At 26.1% G+C, this 24,438-nt stretch overlaps 2 non-coding genes across 2 annotated transcripts; both read left to right on the forward strand.

Moving 5' to 3' along the window:
- Positions 1 to 2,614: 2,614 nt before the first annotated feature.
- On the forward strand, positions 2,615 to 2,733 carry LOC123303879. Its single transcript, XR_006535952.1, has one exon. It is a non-coding gene; the product is annotated as a 5S ribosomal RNA (ribosomal RNA).
- A 6,358-nt stretch (positions 2,734 to 9,091) lies between these two features.
- Positions 9,092 to 9,210, forward strand: LOC123303880. Its single transcript, XR_006535953.1, has one exon. It is a non-coding gene; the product is annotated as a 5S ribosomal RNA (ribosomal RNA).
- The last annotated feature ends 15,228 nt before the right edge of the window (positions 9,211 to 24,438 follow it).

Here is a 24,438-nt window from a genome sequence, read left to right on the forward strand (position 1 = left end):
TATCAAAATAATATCATTAGATAACAAAACTGTTCATGATACTCATACCTTTACTAGAGATAAAAGTATCAGGATGCACTTGTATTAATACATATTATCACAACATCACAAAATATTTTTTAAAAGGAAAAATTTTTTTAAAATTATTATAAAATTTGATTGAATTAAATTTCAATTTATTTTTTTAATAATTAAAGAAAAAAAAAAAACAAAGCATATAAACTTTCTATTGAAAATGTTATTTTAAACTAGATGGCCAAGTGAACTTCGTTACACAAACAATATATGACGTATTCGTTATTTAAATAATCAGTATCCTTTGATATTATATCAATACGTTACTCTCTTCTTTTGATACATATTAATAAAATTTCAATTTATAAGATTTTATGTCAATTATATAAATAATATTATAAATTTTCTAAATACATAAGTTAAGTAACAAAAAATTTGAATAACAAGATAAATTTATATATTATGTTTTAATACTCGATACTATAATATATCGCATCCGTTACCAATTATTCGGTATCCTTTGATTTATACACAGAATGAACTAAAAATATATATCAAATTTATTTTATTTATTTATATATTTAATATTATTATTATTATTTTATATTACAAAGTTTCTTAACGAAGCTTACAATGATTTCTCATATCGTACTTAACAAAATTATTTAGATCATATAAAATTTAAATTGTTAAAAAATTTGTATATTTATTATTATTATTATTTATTTTTATTAAAATTACATAACATAAAATTAATAATATTTTAATAATTATATAAATTAATTCTTATTTAAAATAATCTTATATTAATCTCAACAAATACTCTAATAATATATTTTGTCATAAATTTTTTTATATTTAAAATAAATATTATAATATATAAATACTTATATCAGTATAAAATTTCTTTATATAATTATGAAAAAATTAATTTAATAGTTAATTATTGATATTAATGCATAAATAAAAGTATTTTCTAATGAAATATATTTTGTCAATGTTCGATTAACACATTTCATAATAATACGTTTTCATTATTGACAAAAAAAGTTTTTCTAAAAATGAAATCTTATACTATAATATATATATTTATATATTAAATTTTTTAATTATTTATATACTAATAATTTATAATAAATCGATATTAAATAAAAAATAAAAATATATACTTTTTAAGTTTACCTTAAAAATATTATTGTTTTGTATGATTGAAATAATTAATATTAAACTATGTTTATTAATAATTGTTAATAAAAAAATTAAATATATTTTAATTTATAAAATAAATATTATTATTAAATTTATAATTTATTATTTTATATATTATAGAAATTGAAAAAATAAATCATGTTTACTACGACAGTAAATTAGAAATACTATTTAATTTTTATGTGTTTTCTACATGGTACTTTGACTTACATAGGGACTTATATTATTGTGAATAATGATATAATTGAAAACCTTTATTTTTTATTTGATAGAATTATTATATTTTATCATTTAAATATTTATAATAAATACATTATTTTTATAAAGTAAAAAAATATGGCCGAAGAAAATTCTACAGCTGTTGCAGCAACTGCGGTTACTGCTGCTTCTACAACACCAACAAAAAAAGCAACAGCTTCTGGTGCTAAACGTACAAAACAACATTCAAAACCAACACATCCACGTACATCAGAAATGGTTGTTAACGCAATTAAAAATTTAAAAGAACGTGGTGGTTCATCATTACAAGCAATTAAAAAATATTTAGCTGCAAATTATAAAGTGGATTCTGATAAAATTTCACCATTTATTAAAAAATATTTAAAAGCTGCTGTAACTGAGGGAGCCTTGGTACAAACTAAAGGTAAAGGTGCATCTGGTTCATTCAAATTGGCTGCTTCCGCTTCATCTAATTCTTCAGCTAAATCAAAAGTATCCAAAAAAGAAAGTGGAGCAAAAGGTTCAGCAAAGAGTGCTAAAAGTAAACGGGCACCAAAAGAAAAGAAAGCCACAACTACATCATTGGCAGCCAAAAAGCCTAAAGCAAAAAAAGCGACTCCATCATCATCAACTGCTGCTAAAAAAGTTACTGCAAAATCATCAGCGGCATCAAAAAAAGCACCAGTTAAAGCAAAACCAGCAAAAAGTACAAAATCCGCTGCCAAAAGTAGCCCTGCTCGTAAACCGAAAGCACCAAAAGCTAAGAAAGCTTCTGTTGCCAAATCATCTCCTACAAAAATTAAAAAAGCAGCACCAAAAAAGAAATGATCTGTTACTTTAATAATATATTGAAATATTTCATTATTTTTGCTAAAAAATGAAAATAACATAGGCCTTAATACAGGCCACAAATTAATATTTGATAAGAGTAAATTATTTTTTGTATAAATATTTTATAAAATAATAGTTAAGAAACATTTGCCACAGTCAGTACCACGGATGGGTGGCCACTTGAGAATACTGTGTGCGGTTGCATTTTTATTTAAAATATATGGTATAATAAATAAGTATATATTTAAATTGATTACTTCATTGAAAATTTTAATAATATACTTTAATATTAATGATATTTATGAAAAATATATATTTGTAAAAATTTTCATTTATTACTGGCAACAGCCATACCACGTTGAAAACACCGGTTCTCGTCCGATCACCGAAGTTAAGCAACATTGGGCACAGTCAGTACTTGGATGGGTGACCGCTTGGGAACACTGTGTGCGGTTGCCTTTTTATATTAAAAATATAAATTATTTTTCTTCTTTTCTTTTTTTTTACACACCATATATAAATATATGTTATTTAGAAATGTAAACCTTTTATATTATTCGTCAACAAATAAATATTATTTTTTGTATAAAATTTTATTGCATTTATAACTCATATCATGGTTACTTTAAAGCGAGAAGTTTTTTTAATATTTCAAATGAATATAAAATAATATAAATTTTATGAAATTTATTTATTTTTAGAAATAGCAATCGCTTATAATTATAACAAAATTTTAATAATGTTTAATTTTATTTCAATAATTTATATATATATATATATATATATATTTTTTAATAAAAATAATATACTCTTATTTAATAATATATGTTGGTCCTATATATAGGACCGAAAATATTTCTTATTTGTTTTTTTTTTTTTTTAAATTGTCATTTAAAACGCTTATGCACGTTCTCCACGAATACGTCTTGCCAATTGTATATCCTTAGGCATAATTGTAACACGCTTTGCATGAATTGCGCATAAATTGGTATCTTCAAATAAACCTACTAAATAGGCTTCACTAGCTTCTTGTAATGCCATAACAGCTGAACTTTGGAAACGTAAATCGGTTTTAAAATCTTGTGCAATTTCACGTACTAAACGTTGGAATGGTAATTTACGAATTAACAATTCAGTACTTTTTTGATAACGACGAATTTCTCGTAAAGCTACTGTACCAGGACGATATCTGTGTGGTTTTTTTACTCCACCAGTTGCTGGTGCACTTTTACGTGCAGCTTTCGTTGCTAATTGTTTTCTTGGTGCTTTACCACCAGTTGATTTACGTGCAGTTTGCTTGGTTCTAGCCATTTTCAAATAATAATGTTTTTACAAAAAAACACACAATTTTAAAAATTATATTCGACAATTTGATACTACAAAGTCAAATGTTTAAATGCGAAATAAATGTGTTGTATTTATATTTATATGAAATTTCAAAATTTTTGTTGTCATATCCTATTGGATAGCTATCAGAGTATGGACTAATCAAATTGTATAGGCGTGGCTTAAAAAATCTTTAATGCTTTATATAAAAAGGCACAATTGTACCGGCGCTCACATACATTACAATACTTGTGAGGTTAACACACGTGTTATCCGTTCGTTAAAATATTGTAAATAATTTTTTATTAAAATGACTGGCAGAGGAAAAGGTGGAAAGGGTCTTGGAAAAGGGGGTGCAAAACGTCATAGAAAAGTTTTGCGTGATAATATCCAAGGTATTACAAAACCTGCAATTCGTCGTTTAGCACGACGAGGTGGAGTAAAACGTATCTCTGGTTTAATTTATGAAGAAACACGTGGTGTACTTAAAGTATTCCTTGAAAATGTTATTCGGGATGCTGTTACATATACTGAACACGCAAAACGTAAAACAGTTACAGCTATGGATGTTGTATATGCATTAAAACGACAAGGTCGTACTTTGTATGGTTTTGGAGGTTAAGAAAATATAATAATTTACTTAAAATATTTAGTAAATTTATTAAAGAATATTTAATACATCCGATAAATTTAAACAGGCTTTCCTTTTTGGGAAGCCACTAATTTTATTTATATAAGAGTAAATAAATTTGTTAATAAATATAACATATTATATAATTTGTTTACAACAAATTATTTTGTTTATAACATACATTACCAAATATTTTTATTTATTTTTTTTTTTTTTATTGTAATATATCTGCAATAATAAATTATAATTTGTATATTATCTATTTTATTTTACAATAACTTATTGAATTTTTGAAAAAATTTTATTATAAATTAATATACTATTATATTTTTTATATATACAAGTTAAGAGTAACAAGTATCGATAGGAGATTATCGAATTTATAACTAATAAAACATTTCGCCTTAATCAAAGAAAATAAAGATTTTGCTATACCATTTTTTATACTTTCAATAAATAATTTATTATTAAATTTTTATTATTTCATTTATTTTTTAAAATTATTAAAAATATTTTTCTAATAATTATAAGCGTACATAAACAAGTAGTAAATGTAAAATGAAAATAATAAAGGTAATGTAATGCATTTGCATTACACTGATTTACGATATATATTCCGCGATATCCTTTATTATATTTAAAATTAATAATATTGATATACTAATAATAGATATATTCAAGCTATTAATATATAAAATTTTATATTAAATATGATATTAATAATTGTTTATTTTATTTTTTTGTATATATAAAAATAATTTACTCTTATTTAAAAAATTTGATGGCTCTCTTAAAAAGAGAGCCGTTTTTATATGTTGATGTATTTTTATGTTATCAATTAAATAATATTTTCGATTTATTTATTTTGAACTTGTATATTTTGTAACAGCTTTAGTACCTTCACTAACAGCGTGCTTTGCCAATTCACCAGGTAATAATAATCGAACTGCGGTTTGAATTTCCCGACTTGTGATTGTTGAACGTTTATTATAATGTGCTAAACGTGATGCTTCAGCAGCAATACGTTCAAAAATATCATTAACAAAACTGTTCATGATACTCATAGCTTTACTAGAGATACCAGTATCAGGATGCACTTGTTTTAATACTTTGTAAATGTAAATTGCATATGATTCCTTGCGCTTCCTCTTCTTTTTCTTATCACTCTTTGATATATTTTTTTGAGCTTTGCCAGCTTTTTTTGCTGCTTTTCCACTTGTTTTTGGTGGCATTGTTACAAACAATTAATATACACAGATAGTTACAGAACACCAGTCAGTATATGTATGAGCGTGTCGTGTATACAACTAGCGTATTATATACGCGAAGATGGATATAACAATAAAAATGAATACTACTCTCTGATTGGCTAAAAATAATACTATAAGGTGATTGGTTTATTTTTAAAGTTTTATATTTTATAAATATTATAAATTAAAATACCCAAATAACATTTTAAACATTTATGTTACAATCCCCGTAACGTACACATCTGTGTGATTATATTTACAAAAAAAAATATTAATTAAATAAATTTATTCGCTATGTCTGGACGAGGTAAAGGTGGTAAAGTAAAGGGAAAGGCAAAGTCAAGATCAAGCCGAGCAGGATTACAATTTCCTGTTGGAAGAATTCACAGATTATTACGAAAAGGAAATTATGCTGAACGAGTAGGTGCTGGTGCCCCAGTATATTTGGCTGCTGTTATGGAATATTTGGCTGCAGAAGTTCTCGAGTTAGCTGGTAATGCTGCCCGTGATAACAAAAAAACACGTATCATTCCACGTCATTTACAATTGGCAATTCGTAATGATGAAGAATTAAATAAATTATTATCTGGTGTAACAATTGCTCAAGGTGGTGTATTACCAAACATTCAAGCAGTGTTATTACCAAAGAAAACTGAAAAGAAAGCATAAATTAAAAACATTGCATTAATTTTTATAATAATAATACATCGATCATAGGCCTTTTAATAAAAGGCCACAAATTTATTTAAAATAAGAGTAAAAATTATTTTTATAAATAATATATTATAATATTTTTTTAAAGAATCAATTTAAATAATTATAAATTAATGATTCTTTTTTTTTTTTTCTTTTTTTATATGTTATTATGGAAATAATTCATCATATTATGATGACATTTAGGTAACATATTATAAGAATATTCATAAAATATTATCAAAATAATATTGTATTATGATGATATTTAGACAAAATATTATAAGAATATACACAAAATATTATCAAAATAATATCATTAGATAACAAAACTGTTCATGATACTCATACCTTTACTAGAGATAAAAGTATCAGGATGCACTTGTATTAATACATATTATCACAACATCACAAAATATTTTTTAAAAGGAAAAATTTTTTTAAAATTATTATAAAATTTGATTGAATTAAATTTCAATTTATTTTTTTAATAATTAAAGAAAAAAAAAAAACAAAGCATATAAACTTTCTATTGAAAATGTTATTTTAAACTAGATGGCCAAGTGAACTTCGTTACACAAACAATATATGACGTATTCGTTATTTAAATAATCAGTATCCTTTGATATTATATCAATACGTTACTCTCTTCTTTTGATACATATTAATAAAATTTCAATTTATAAGATTTTATGTCAATTATATAAATAATATTATAAATTTTCTAAATACATAAGTTAAGTAACAAAAAATTTGAATAACAAGATAAATTTATATATTATGTTTTAATACTCGATACTATAATATATCGCATCCGTTACCAATTATTCGGTATCCTTTGATTTATACACAGAATGAACTAAAAATATATATCAAATTTATTTTATTTATTTATATATTTAATATTATTATTATTATTTTATATTACAAAGTTTCTTAACGAAGCTTACAATGATTTCTCATATCGTACTTAACAAAATTATTTAGATCATATAAAATTTAAATTGTTAAAAAATTTGTATATTTATTATTATTATTATTTATTTTTATTAAAATTACATAACATAAAATTAATAATATTTTAATAATTATATAAATTAATTCTTATTTAAAATAATCTTATATTAATCTCAACAAATACTCTAATAATATATTTTGTCATAAATTTTTTTATATTTAAAATAAATATTATAATATATAAATACTTATATCAGTATAAAATTTCTTTATATAATTATGAAAAAATTAATTTAATAGTTAATTATTGATATTAATGCATAAATAAAAGTATTTTCTAATGAAATATATTTTGTCAATGTTCGATTAACACATTTCATAATAATACGTTTTCATTATTGACAAAAAAAGTTTTTCTAAAAATGAAATCTTATACTATAATATATATATTTATATATTAAATTTTTTAATTATTTATATACTAATAATTTATAATAAATCGATATTAAATAAAAAATAAAAATATATACTTTTTAAGTTTACCTTAAAAATATTATTGTTTTGTATGATTGAAATAATTAATATTAAACTATGTTTATTAATAATTGTTAATAAAAAAATTAAATATATTTTAATTTATAAAATAAATATTATTATTAAATTTATAATTTATTATTTTATATATTATAGAAATTGAAAAAATAAATCATGTTTACTACGACAGTAAATTAGAAATACTATTTAATTTTTATGTGTTTTCTACATGGTACTTTGACTTACATAGGGACTTATATTATTGTGAATAATGATATAATTGAAAACCTTTATTTTTTATTTGATAGAATTATTATATTTTATCATTTAAATATTTATAATAAATACATTATTTTTATAAAGTAAAAAAATATGGCCGAAGAAAATTCTACAGCTGTTGCAGCAACTGCGGTTACTGCTGCTTCTACAACACCAACAAAAAAAGCAACAGCTTCTGGTGCTAAACGTACAAAACAACATTCAAAACCAACACATCCACGTACATCAGAAATGGTTGTTAACGCAATTAAAAATTTAAAAGAACGTGGTGGTTCATCATTACAAGCAATTAAAAAATATTTAGCTGCAAATTATAAAGTGGATTCTGATAAAATTTCACCATTTATTAAAAAATATTTAAAAGCTGCTGTAACTGAGGGAGCCTTGGTACAAACTAAAGGTAAAGGTGCATCTGGTTCATTCAAATTGGCTGCTTCCGCTTCATCTAATTCTTCAGCTAAATCAAAAGTATCCAAAAAAGAAAGTGGAGCAAAAGGTTCAGCAAAGAGTGCTAAAAGTAAACGGGCACCAAAAGAAAAGAAAGCCACAACTACATCATTGGCAGCCAAAAAGCCTAAAGCAAAAAAAGCGACTCCATCATCATCAACTGCTGCTAAAAAAGTTACTGCAAAATCATCAGCGGCATCAAAAAAAGCACCAGTTAAAGCAAAACCAGCAAAAAGTACAAAATCCGCTGCCAAAAGTAGCCCTGCTCGTAAACCGAAAGCACCAAAAGCTAAGAAAGCTTCTGTTGCCAAATCATCTCCTACAAAAATTAAAAAAGCAGCACCAAAAAAGAAATGATCTGTTACTTTAATAATATATTGAAATATTTCATTATTTTTGCTAAAAAATGAAAATAACATAGGCCTTAATACAGGCCACAAATTAATATTTGATAAGAGTAAATTATTTTTTGTATAAATATTTTATAAAATAATAGTTAAGAAACATTTGCCACAGTCAGTACCACGGATGGGTGGCCACTTGAGAATACTGTGTGCGGTTGCATTTTTATTTAAAATATATGGTATAATAAATAAGTATATATTTAAATTGATTACTTCATTGAAAATTTTAATAATATACTTTAATATTAATGATATTTATGAAAAATATATATTTGTAAAAATTTTCATTTATTACTGGCAACAGCCATACCACGTTGAAAACACCGGTTCTCGTCCGATCACCGAAGTTAAGCAACATTGGGCACAGTCAGTACTTGGATGGGTGACCGCTTGGGAACACTGTGTGCGGTTGCCTTTTTATATTAAAAATATAAATTATTTTTCTTCTTTTCTTTTTTTTTACACACCATATATAAATATATGTTATTTAGAAATGTAAACCTTTTATATTATTCGTCAACAAATAAATATTATTTTTTGTATAAAATTTTATTGCATTTATAACTCATATCATGGTTACTTTAAAGCGAGAAGTTTTTTTAATATTTCAAATGAATATAAAATAATATAAATTTTATGAAATTTATTTATTTTTAGAAATAGCAATCGCTTATAATTATAACAAAATTTTAATAATGTTTAATTTTATTTCAATAATTTATATATATATATATATATATATATTTTTTAATAAAAATAATATACTCTTATTTAATAATATATGTTGGTCCTATATATAGGACCGAAAATATTTCTTATTTGTTTTTTTTTTTTTTAAATTGTCATTTAAAACGCTTATGCACGTTCTCCACGAATACGTCTTGCCAATTGTATATCCTTAGGCATAATTGTAACACGCTTTGCATGAATTGCGCATAAATTGGTATCTTCAAATAAACCTACTAAATAGGCTTCACTAGCTTCTTGTAATGCCATAACAGCTGAACTTTGGAAACGTAAATCGGTTTTAAAATCTTGTGCAATTTCACGTACTAAACGTTGGAATGGTAATTTACGAATTAAAAGTTCAGTACTTTTTTGATAACGACGAATTTCTCGTAAAGCTACTGTACCAGGACGATATCTGTGTGGTTTTTTTACTCCACCAGTTGCTGGTGCACTTTTACGTGCAGCTTTCGTTGCTAATTGTTTTCTTGGTGCTTTACCACCAGTTGATTTACGTGCAGTTTGCTTGGTTCTAGCCATTTTCAAATAATAATGTTTTTACAAAAAAACACACAATTTTAAAAATTATATTCGACAATTTGATACTACAAAGTCAAATGTTTAAATGCGAAATAAATGTGTTGTATTTATATTTATATGAAATTTCAAAATTTTTGTTGTCATATCCTATTGGATAGCTATCAGAGTATGGACTAATCAAATTGTATAGGCGTGGCTTAAAAAATCTTTAATGCTTTATATAAAAAGGCACAATTGTACCGGCGCTCACATACATTACAATACTTGTGAGGTTAACACACGTGTTATCCGTTCGTTAAAATATTGTAAATAATTTTTTATTAAAATGACTGGCAGAGGAAAAGGTGGAAAGGGTCTTGGAAAAGGGGGTGCAAAACGTCATAGAAAAGTTTTGCGTGATAATATCCAAGGTATTACAAAACCTGCAATTCGTCGTTTAGCACGACGAGGTGGAGTAAAACGTATCTCTGGTTTAATTTATGAAGAAACACGTGGTGTACTTAAAGTATTCCTTGAAAATGTTATTCGGGATGCTGTTACATATACTGAACACGCAAAACGTAAAACAGTTACAGCTATGGATGTTGTATATGCATTAAAACGACAAGGTCGTACTTTGTATGGTTTTGGAGGTTAAGAAAATATAATAATTTACTTAAAATATTTAGTAAATTTATTAAAGAATATTTAATACATCCGATAAATTTAAACAGGCTTTCCTTTTTGGGAAGCCACTAATTTTATTTATATAAGAGTAAATAAATTTGTTAATAAATATAACATATTATATAATTTGTTTACAACAAATTATTTTGTTTATAACATACATTACCAAATATTTTTATTTATTTTTTTTTTTTTTATTGTAATATATCTGCAATAATAAATTATAATTTGTATATTATCTATTTTATTTTACAATAACTTATTGAATTTTTGAAAAAATTTTATTATAAATTAATATACTATTATATTTTTTATATATACAAGTTAAGAGTAACAAGTATCGATAGGAGATTATCGAATTTATAACTAATAAAACATTTCGCCTTAATCAAAGAAAATAAAGATTTTGCTATACCATTTTTTATACTTTCAATAAATAATTTATTATTAAATTTTTATTATTTCATTTATTTTTTAAAATTATTAAAAATATTTTTCTAATAATTATAAGCGTACATAAACAAGTAGTAAATGTAAAATGAAAATAATAAAGGTAATGTAATGCATTTGCATTACACTGATTTACGATATATATTCCGCGATATCCTTTATTATATTTAAAATTAATAATATTGATATACTAATAATAGATATATTCAAGCTATTAATATATAAAATTTTATATTAAATATGATATTAATAATTGTTTATTTTATTTTTTTGTATATATAAAAATAATTTACTCTTATTTAAAAAATTTGATGGCTCTCTTAAAAAGAGAGCCGTTTTTATATGTTGATGTATTTTTATGTTATCAATTAAATAATATTTTCGATTTATTTATTTTGAACTTGTATATTTTGTAACAGCTTTAGTACCTTCACTAACAGCGTGCTTTGCCAATTCACCAGGTAATAATAATCGAACTGCGGTTTGAATTTCCCGACTTGTGATTGTTGAACGTTTATTATAATGTGCTAAACGTGATGCTTCAGCAGCAATACGTTCAAAAATATCATTAACAAAACTGTTCATGATACTCATAGCTTTACTAGAGATACCAGTATCAGGATGCACTTGTTTTAATACTTTGTAAATGTAAATTGCATATGATTCCTTGCGCTTCCTCTTCTTTTTCTTATCACTCTTTGATATATTTTTTTGAGCTTTGCCAGCTTTTTTTGCTGCTTTTCCACTTGTTTTTGGTGGCATTGTTACAAACAATTAATATACACAGATAGTTACAGAACACCAGTCAGTATATGTATGAGCGTGTCGTGTATACAACTAGCGTATTATATACGCGAAGATGGATATAACAATAAAAATGAATACTACTCTCTGATTGGCTAAAAATAATACTATAAGGTGATTGGTTTATTTTTAAAGTTTTATATTTTATAAATATTATAAATTAAAATACCCAAATAACATTTTAAACATTTATGTTACAATCCCCGTAACGTACACATCTGTGTGATTATATTTACAAAAAAAAATATTAATTAAATAAATTTATTCGCTATGTCTGGACGAGGTAAAGGTGGTAAAGTAAAGGGAAAGGCAAAGTCAAGATCAAGCCGAGCAGGATTACAATTTCCTGTTGGAAGAATTCACAGATTATTACGAAAAGGAAATTATGCTGAACGAGTAGGTGCTGGTGCCCCAGTATATTTGGCTGCTGTTATGGAATATTTGGCTGCAGAAGTTCTCGAGTTAGCTGGTAATGCTGCCCGTGATAACAAAAAAACACGTATCATTCCACGTCATTTACAATTGGCAATTCGTAATGATGAAGAATTAAATAAATTATTATCTGGTGTAACAATTGCTCAAGGTGGTGTATTACCAAACATTCAAGCAGTGTTATTACCAAAGAAAACTGAAAAGAAAGCATAAATTAAAAACATTGCATTAATTTTTATAATAATAATACATCGATCATAGGCCTTTTAATAAAAGGCCACAAATTTATTTAAAATAAGAGTAAAAATTATTTTTATAAATAATATATTATAATATTTTTTTAAAGAATCAATTTAAATAATTATAAATTAATGATTCTTTTTTTTTTTTTCTTTTTTTATATGTTATTATGGAAATAATTCATCATATTATGATGACATTTAGGTAACATATTATAAGAATATTCATAAAATATTATCAAAATAATATTGTATTATGATGATATTTAGACAAAATATTATAAGAATATACACAAAATATTATCAAAATAATATCATTAGATAACAAAACTGTTCATGATACTCATACCTTTACTAGAGATAAAAGTATCAGGATGCACTTGTATTAATACATATTATCACAACATCACAAAATATTTTTTAAAAGGAAAAATTTTTTTAAAATTATTATAAAATTTGATTGAATTAAATTTCAATTTATTTTTTTAATAATTAAAGAAAAAAAAAAAACAAAGCATATAAACTTTCTATTGAAAATGTTATTTTAAACTAGATGGCCAAGTGAACTTCGTTACACAAACAATATATGACGTATTCGTTATTTAAATAATCAGTATCCTTTGATATTATATCAATACGTTACTCTCTTCTTTTGATACATATTAATAAAATTTCAATTTATAAGATTTTATGTCAATTATATAAATAATATTATAAATTTTCTAAATACATAAGTTAAGTAACAAAAAATTTGAATAACAAGATAAATTTATATATTATGTTTTAATACTCGATACTATAATATATCGCATCCGTTACCAATTATTCGGTATCCTTTGATTTATACACAGAATGAACTAAAAATATATATCAAATTTATTTTATTTATTTATATATTTAATATTATTATTATTATTTTATATTACAAAGTTTCTTAACGAAGCTTACAATGATTTCTCATATCGTACTTAACAAAATTATTTAGATCATATAAAATTTAAATTGTTAAAAAATTTGTATATTTATTATTATTATTATTTATTTTTATTAAAATTACATAACATAAAATTAATAATATTTTAATAATTATATAAATTAATTCTTATTTAAAATAATCTTATATTAATCTCAACAAATACTCTAATAATATATTTTGTCATAAATTTTTTTATATTTAAAATAAATATTATAATATATAAATACTTATATCAGTATAAAATTTCTTTATATAATTATGAAAAAATTAATTTAATAGTTAATTATTGATATTAATGCATAAATAAAAGTATTTTCTAATGAAATATATTTTGTCAATGTTCGATTAACACATTTCATAATAATACGTTTTCATTATTGACAAAAAAAGTTTTTCTAAAAATGAAATCTTATACTATAATATATATATTTATATATTAAATTTTTTAATTATTTATATACTAATAATTTATAATAAATCGATATTAAATAAAAAATAAAAATATATACTTTTTAAGTTTACCTTAAAAATATTATTGTTTTGTATGATTGAAATAATTAATATTAAACTATGTTTATTAATAATTGTTAATAAAAAAATTAAATATATTTTAATTTATAAAATAAATATTATTATTAAATTTATAATTTATTATTTTATATATTATAGAAATTGAAAAAATAAATCATGTTTACTACGACAGTAAATTAGAAATACTATTTAATTTTTATGTGTTTTCTACATGGTACTTTGACTTACATAGGGACTTATATTATTGTGAATAATGATATAATTGAAAACCTTTATTTTTTATTTGATAGAATTATTATATTTTATCATTTAAATATTTATAATAAATACATTATTTTTATAAAGTAAAAAAATATGGCCGAAGAAAATTCTACAGCTGTTGCAGCAACTGCGGTTACTGCTGCTTCTACAACACCAACAAAAAAAGCAACAGCTTCTGGTGCTAAACGTACAAAACAACATTCAAAACCAACACATCCACGTACATCAGAAATGGTTGTTAACGCAATTAAAAATTTAAAAGAACGTGGTGGTTCATCATTACAAGCAATTAAAAAATATTTAGCTGCAAATTATAAAGTGGATTCTGATAAAATTTCACCATTTATTAAAAAATATTTAAAAGCTGCTGTAACTGAGGGAGCCTTGGTACAAACTAAAGGTAAAGGTGCATCTGGTTCATTCAAATTGGCTGCTTCCGCTTCATCTAATTCTTCAGCTAAATCAAAAGTATCCAAAAAAGAAAGTGGAGCAAAAGGTTCAGCAAAGAGTGCTAAAAGTAAACGGGCACCAAAAGAAAAGAAAGCCACAACTACATCATTGGCAGCCAAAAAGCCTAAAGCAAAAAAAGCGACTCCATCATCATCAACTGCTGCTAAAAAAGTTACTGCAAAATCATCAGCGGCATCAAAAAAAGCACCAGTTAAAGCAAAACCAGCAAAAAGTACAAAATCGCTGCCAAAAGTAGCCCTGCTCGTAAACCGAAAGCACCAAAAGCTAAGAAAGCTTCTGTTGCCAAATCATCTCCTACAAAAATTAAAAAAGCAGCACCAAAAAAGAAATGATCTGTTACTTTAATAATATATTGAAATATTTCATTATTTTTGCTAAAAAATGAAAATAACATAGGCCTTAATACAGGCCACAAATTAATATTTGATAAGAGTAAATTATTTTTTGTATAAATATTTTATAAAATAATAGTTAAGAAACATTTGCCACAGTCAGTACCACGGATGGGTGGCCACTTGAGAATACTGTGTGCGGTTGCATTTTTATTTAAAATATATGGTATAATAAATAAGTATATATTTAAATTGATTACTTCATTGAAAATTTTAATAATATACTTTAATATTAATGATATTTATGAAAAATATATATTTGTAAAAATTTTCATTTATTACTGGCAACAGCCATACCACGTTGAAAACACCGGTTCTCGTCCAGTCTCACACAGTCAGTTGAACTGAACGGACGTGCTTGTGCGTTGTATGCTTGTGCATACAATATCATATAACACAACAGTAGTGAGACAACTCAAGGTCACAACAACAGTGAGTGAACAAGTAAACAAAGTGTGTGTGTGTATGTGTGTTCAACATGCTAACGCATGGTAAATGTTAGTGTATACCACACAACTATTTTTTAAATATACGAGTGTATCACATAAACACAGTGAATAATTTAGTGTTAAAACAAAAACAATTGATCAAACACTTAGAACAATATAATAATTTTAAAATAATTAAAATTCGACCGCACAAGCGTAACCATAATTTAAAAATACTAAACAAAAAATTAACAGAAGTGACACAAAAAATACAACAAAATCGTGCAGTAAAAAAAATAAAATTTGGAAATGATGAGACTGATGTCTCATCATTTCTAACAATAACAAAAAATATGCCAAATAACTATACAAATAAAAGCCAAGAAATGGAAATTGAAACTCAACAATCAAAATTAACTGGTCTGTTCAGTTGCTTTCAAGGAAGTACAGTCTACAATATACCCACAAATAATCGTTTTTCACCAATACAACCAATACAAACACCTTCAAATGAATCGAATCCAAATGAAAATGAGGAAACGGGTGACAATCAGAACGAAGAAACAAATGAACAAACACCAAATCAAAATAATAAAAAATTAAAATCGCCACCACCTATCGTCTTTCATCAAACAGTCACAGATCATAAAAGGTTCACTGAAACCATTAAAACAACTGTAAAAAATGGCTTTCACATTAAATATAATAAACAAAATACAAATCTATTCATTCACGACCGAAATGAATACGAACACTACCTTCTCGATTTAGCAAAAGAAGAAGGAAAAATAGCATACCATACTTACACGAGTAAGGACGAAAAGCATCATGCTTTTGTACTTGGCGGACTCCCTTCGAATACAGAAACAATGGACATAAAAATAGACATAGAAGAAAAATATAAAATAAATATTATAAACGTATACAAAATGAAAAACACGAGGCGTCCACTATTCCTAGTCATCACGGACAACTCCATTACACTTAAATACTTGGAAGCAAATATCAAGTATGTGTACCACACTAGAATTGATTGGACCAAACATTACAACACAAAACAAATAATACAATGTCATCGGTGCCAGCAATGGGGGCACGCCACAACCAACTGCAAGGCCCCCCCCGCATGCCTCAAGTGCGCGGAAGCGCATTGGACCCGAGAGTGCCAAAAATTCCCAATTAGGCTTGAAGAAAATCTAACAAAACTAAAATGTGTCAACTGCAAAGGTAATCATCCGGCCAATTCCACCAAATGTCCGGAATACATAAAAAAAATAGAACAAATGCAAAAACGTCAGGCCAATCTAGCCACATCCTCAAGAGGACCGGCAAAAACTGGAAGATACATCTCAGCCCCGATGCCATCAATTAATCCATGGAACAATGGTAAACCCTCAACAACTAATCAAAACCCCTCACCCCCCCACAACAACAACAAGCAACGACAAACAACACGCCATTCAACAATCTGGTAAGTGAGTTTGACGAATTAGGCACATATATCGATTTAAATAAAATGTTAAACGCAGTGCATCAACTCAATGCACTGCTCAAAACTTGTACAAACGAACTACAAAAATTCAAAGTATTCTTTGATTTTTGCCAAAACAACTTCAAATAAAATGGCAACTAAATGCATGACCTGGAACGCCAACGGCCTAAGGCCAAAAATGACAGAACTTAGAGCCTTTATAGTAGACGAAAACATAGACATAGCAATAATAACAGAGACGAAACTTACTCACAAAGACACACCAAAAATTAAAAATTACTCAATAATACGAAACGATCGCGCAACGCATGGAGGGGGAGTAGCTATTATTATCAAAAACACAATACCATACAAAAAAACTAATCTATCAAGCTCACTAACAATAGAAGCAGTAGGATTAAAACTGGAAAACAAACTTAACATTATTGCTGTGTATAACAGCCCAAAAAACAAATTCACCACCCAAGACCTAGACATCCTCACGTCTGTCGGAGACAAGATACTAATAACAGGAGACCTCAATGCCAGACATGTGTCCTGGAAAAACCACATTAACAATGCCAACGGACTTACTCTACATGAATACACAAAAAACAACAACATCATAATCCTGCACACCAAAGAACCACCCACTACCCCACAAACAATTCCACTCCAACCTACATAGACCTTTTACTCAACAAAAACCTTACAAACATATCTGAACCAATTTCTACACCCGCTTTAAACTCAGATCATAACCCAATTCTATTTGAAATCTACGGAACATACAAACAAAAGACAAAACATATCATAACATCTTACAAATCCACTGACTGGGTAAAATATAAAAAGGAACTCGACAAAAAAATCACAATAAACAAAAACATTGACTCCCCTGACAAAATAGACGACGAAATTAAAAAACTAACGGACGCACTTAAACAGACCAAGAAAGACAACACACAAAGACTAATTGTAAACCCCTACAAAAACGACCTAAACGACGAAATTAAAAATCTGATCAAAGACCGCAACTCACTTAGAAAACAGCAACAAAAAACCAGAAACCCAGGACTAAAAAATGAAATTAACAAACTTAACCGAACAATAAAAAACGAAATTCATAAATTACTCAACACAAAATGGCAAAAAAAGCTCCTGGAAATAACACCAAAAGATAACTCACTATGGCAAATGACAAAAATACTTAGAAAATCAAAAAAACCAATACCTTCACTAACTTACAACAACGACACGTACTACACGGACAAAGACAAAGCTGACCTAATTGGAAATACCCTTGAATCAATCCAGTCAAATCCTCTCCAATCCCCCATTCAAGAAGAAGTAGACCACACCCTAAAATCATTCAATCATGATCAAAAAACACTAAACCCCAGAGCAAAATTCAAAATCCACACCACTCCCAAAGAAATAAGATCCATAATTAAAACCTTACCCAACAACAAATCCCCAGGACCTGATGACATAGACTACAAACAAATAAAAAATTTAACAAACAAAACAATTGTACAATTAATGCACATAATAAACGCCATATTGATCACAGGTTACTACCCAGATCAGTGGAAAATAGCGACAGTAATCCCCATACACAAACCCAAGAAGGACCATACTAACCCCAGCAACTACAGACCAATAAGCCTCCTTAGTACACTGTCAAAGCTGACGGAAAGGATAATCCTTGCCAGAATAAAATCCTTTGAATCAAAAAATGCGGTAATTATAGATGAACAGTTCGGATTCAGACCTGGACACAGCACCGCCATGCAGACGGCTAGGATTGCCTTTTCGATAAAAGAACAATTCAAAAAACACAAAGTTACGTCAGTATGTTTACTAGACATTGAGAAGGCATTCGACACCGTCTGGCAGGACGGAGTTATATATAAATTAATCAACTACAAATTTCCTGCATACCTAATACTATTAATCAAAAACTACTTACATAACAGGAAATTTGTAGTCAAAATCAACAACACTGTATCAGACATTAAATTCTCCAGAGCAGGAGTACCGCAAGGGAGTGTACTCGGACCTGTCATCTTTAATTACTACATTAATGATATCCCAAAATTCCCCAAAACCCAACTGGCCATCTACGCAGATGATACAGCAATATTCACGCACTCATTTAACGCGCAGGTGGCCACATCCCAAACCCAAATCCATCTAAACCTAATACTTGACTTTGCTCAGAAATGGAAGATCAAATTGAATAATGATAAAACCGAACACATCATATTTGCAAGGAAATTTAATGACACCAGGGTCACTACTCCAATTTCAATCAACAAAACAAAAATAACAATAAAAAATGAAGTAAAGTACTTAGGAGTCATTTTCGATAAAAAACTTTACTTCAAAAGTCACATAAAAAACATTTCTGACAAAGTCAACAACTCCATCCGAACCCTCTATCCACTTTTAAACAAAAATAGTCCTATGTCCAGACAAAATAAAAAACTGTTATACACGACAATCATTCGGCCAATAATCAGCTACGCCTCCCCTGTGTGGAGTTATGATGCTTCGTCTACGACTAAAAACAAAATACAAAGACTCCAAAACAGATGCTTAAGACTAATTTTAAACACAGACAGATACACCCCAATAAACATGTTACACTACCTTACTGAAATTCCAACTATCGAAGAATACTTTGAACAACTAAAACATAAGTTCTACACTTACAGTATAGAAAATAGCAAACTAACAAGACACCTATCAAACAAGTGCGTCAATCTCACTTAACCATCTAAAAACACAAAATTAAAAACACACATGTATAAATAATAAAAACAAAATTCAAATAAAAATTACCAAAACCACCTATCAAAAATCCTAATACCACATCCCCAAAATGATAAACAGGTTTTTCCTCTCCTTTTCCTGTATCCTGAATCAAAACACAAAACCAAAAATCTCACTTGTAATAGACATTATCTCTTGCAACATTAATTTTCTAAAATTACCTTGTAATAAAAATAGCAAATTAGAGGATGAAAGCTTAACCAAGCTAATAACCTCCATACATTATATATGAATATTTTGAAATATTTACTTGCATTGTAAATTATATGTATATATTTTTGAATTAATAAAGATTTTATTAAATGTTAAAATGTTAATGGTTCTCGTCCGATCACCGAAGTTAAGCAACATTGGGCACAGTCAGTACTTGGATGGGTGACCGCTTGGGAACACTGTGTGCGGTTGCCTTTTTATATTAAAAATATAAATTATTTTTCTTCTTTTCTTTTTTTTACACACCATATATAAATATATGTTATTTAGAAATGTAAACCTTTTATATTATTCGTCAACAAATAAATATTATTTTTTGTATAAAATTTTATTGCATTTATAACTCATATCATGGTTACTTTAAAGCGAGAAGTTTTTTTAATATTTCAAATGAATATAAAATAATATAAATTTTATGAAATTTATTTATTTTTAGAAATAGCAATCGCTTATAATTATAACAAAATTTTAATAATGTTTAATTTTATTTCAATAATTTATATATATATATATATATATATATTTTTTAATAAAAATAATATACTCTTATTTAATAATATATGTTGGTCCTATATATAGGACCGAAAATATTTCTTATTTGTTTTTTTTTTTTTTAAATTGTCATTTAAAACGCTTATGCACGTTCTCCACGAATACGTCTTGCCAATTGTATATCCTTAGGCATAATTGTAACACGCTTTGCATGAATTGCGCATAAATTGGTATCTTCAAATAAACCTCTAAATAGGCTTCACTAGCTTCTTGTAATGCCATAACAGCTGAACTTTGGAAACGTAAATCGGTTTTAAAATCTTGTGCAATTTCACGTACTAAACGTTGGAATGGTAATTTACGAATTAACAATTCAGTACTTTTTTGATAACGACGAATTTCTCGTAAAGCTACTGTACCAGGACGATATCTGTGTGGTTTTTTTTACTCCACCAGTTGCTGGTGCACTTTTACGTGCAGCTTTCGTTGCTAATTGTTTTCTTGGTGCTTTACCACCAGTTGATTTACGTGCAGTTTGCTTGGTTCTAGCCATTTTCAAATAATAATGTTTTTACAAAAAAACACACAATTTTAAAAATTATATTCGACAATTTGATACTACAAAGTCAAATGTTTAAATGCGAAATAAATGTGTTGTATTTATATTTATATGAAATTTCAAAATTTTTGTTGTCATATCCTATTGGATAGCTATCAGAGTATGGACTAATCAAATTGTATAGGCGTGGCTTAAAAAATCTTTAATGCTTTATATAAAAAGGCACAATTGTACCGGCGCTCACATACATTACAATACTTGTGAGGTTAACACACGTGTTATCCGTTCGTTAAAATATTGTAAATAATTTTTTTATTAAAATGACTGGCAGAGGAAAAGGTGGAAAGGGTCTTGGAAAAGGGGGTGCAAAACGTCATAGAAAAGTTTTGCGTGATAATATCCAAGGTATTACAAAACCTGCAATTCGTCGTTTAGCACGACGAGGTGGAGTAAAACGTATCTCTGGTTTAATTTATGAAGAAACACGTGGTGTACTTAAAGTATTCCTTGAAAATGTTATTCGGGATGCTGTTACATATACTGAACACGCAAAACGTAAAACAGTTACAGCTATGGATGTTGTATATGCATTAAAACGACAAGGTCGTACTTTGTATGGTTTTGGAGGTTAAGAAAATATAATAATTTACTTAAAATATTTAGTAAATTTATTAAAGAATATTTAATACATCCGATAAATTTAAACAGGCTTTCCTTTTTGGGAAGCCACTAATTTTATTTATATAAGAGTAAATAAATTTGTTAATAAATATAACATATTATATAATTTGTTTACAACAAATTATTTTGTTTATAACATACATTACCAAATATTTTTATTTATTTTTTTTTTTTTTATTGTAATATATCTGCAATAATAAATTATAATTTGTATATTATCTATTTTATTTTACAATAACTTATTGAATTTTTGAAAAAATTTTATTATAAATTAATATACTATTATATTTTTTATATATACAAGTTAAGAGTAACAAGTATCGATAGGAGATTATCGAATTTATAACTAATAAAACATTTCGCCTTAATCAAAGAAAATAAAGATTTTGCTATACCATTTTTTATACTTTCAATAAATAATTTATTATTAAATTTTTATTATTTCATTTATTTTTTAAAATTATTAAAAATATTTTTCTAATAATTATAAGCGTACATAAACAAGTAGTAAATGTAAAATGAAAATAATAAAGGTAATGTAATGCATTTGCATTACACTGATTTACGATATATATTCCGCGATATCCTTTATTATATTTAAAATTAATAATATTGATATACTAATAATAGATATATTCAAGCTATTAATATATAAAATTTTATATTAAATATGATATTAATAATTGTTTATTTTATTTTTTTGTATATATAAAAATAATTTACTCTTATTTAAAAAATTTGATGGCTCTCTTAAAAAGAGAGCCGTTTTTATATGTTGATGTATTTTTATGTTATCAATTAAATAATATTTTCGATTTATTTATTTTGAACTTGTATATTTTGTAACAGCTTTAGTACCTTCACTAACAGCGTGCTTTGCCAATTCACCAGGTAATAATAATCGAACTGCGGTTTGAATTTCCCGACTTGTGATTGTTGAACGTTTATTATAATGTGCTAAACGTGATGCTTCAGCAGCAATACGTTCAAAAATATCATTAACAAAACTGTTCATGATACTCATAGCTTTACTAGAGATACCAGTATCAGGATGCACTTGTTTTAATACTTTGTAAATGTAAATTGCATATGATTCCTTGCGCTTCCTCTTCTTTTTCTTATCACTCTTTGATATATTTTTTTGAGCTTTGCCAGCTTTTTTTGCTGCTTTTCCACTTGTTTTTGGTGGCATTGTTACAAACAATTAATATACACAGATAGTTACAGAACACCAGTCAGTATATGTATGAGCGTGTCGTGTATACAACTAGCGTATTATATACGCGAAGATGGATATAACAATAAAAATGAATACTACTCTCTGATTGGCTAAAAATAATACTATAAGGTGATTGGTTTATTTTTAAAGTTTTATATTTTATAAATATTATAAATTAAAATACCCAAATAACATTTTAAACATTTATGTTACAATCCCCGTAACGTACACATCTGTGTGATTATATTTACAAAAAAAAATATTAATTAAATAAATTTATTCGCTATGTCTGGACGAGGTAAAGGTGGTAAAGTAAAGGGAAAGGCAAAGTCAAGATCAAGCCGAGCAGGATTACAATTTCCTGTTGGAAGAATTCACAGATTATTACGAAAAGGAAATTATGCTGAACGAGTAGGTGCTGGTGCCCCAGTATATTTGGCTGCTGTTATGGAATATTTGGCTGCAGAAGTTCTCGAGTTAGCTGGTAATGCTGCCCGTGATAACAAAAAAACACGTATCATTCCACGTCATTTACAATTGGCAATTCGTAATGATGAAGAATTAAATAAATTATTATCTGGTGTAACAATTGCTCAAGGTGGTGTATTACCAAACATTCAAGCAGTGTTATTACCAAAGAAAACTGAAAAGAAAGCATAAATTAAAAACATTGCATTAATTTTTATAATAATAATACATCGATCATAGGCCTTTTAATAAAAGGCCACAAATTTATTTAAAATAAGAGTAAAAATTATTTTTATAAATAATATATTATAATATTTTTTTAAAGAATCAATTTAAATAATTATAAATTAATGATTCTTTTTTTTTTTTTCTTTTTTTATATGTTATTATGGAAATAATTCATCATATTATGATGACATTTAGGTAACATATTATAAGAATATTCATAAAATATTATCAAAATAATATTGTATTATGATGATATTTAGACAAAATATTATAAGAATATACACAAAATATTATCAAAATAATATCATTAGATAACAAAACTGTTCATGATACTCATACCTTTACTAGAGATAAAAGTATCAGGATGCACTTGTATTAATACATATTATCACAACATCACAAAATATTTTTTAAAAGGAAAAATTTTTTTAAAATTATTATAAAATTTGATTGAATTAAATTTCAATTTATTTTTTTAATAATTAAAGAAAAAAAAAAAAACAAAGCATATAAACTTTCTATTGAAAATGTTATTTTAAACTAGATGGCCAAGTGAAC

Source organism: Chrysoperla carnea (genome assembly GCF_905475395.1).
Source record: "Chrysoperla carnea chromosome X unlocalized genomic scaffold, inChrCarn1.1 SUPER_X_unloc_150, whole genome shotgun sequence".
Taxonomy (NCBI): Eukaryota; Metazoa; Arthropoda; class Insecta; order Neuroptera; family Chrysopidae; genus Chrysoperla; species Chrysoperla carnea.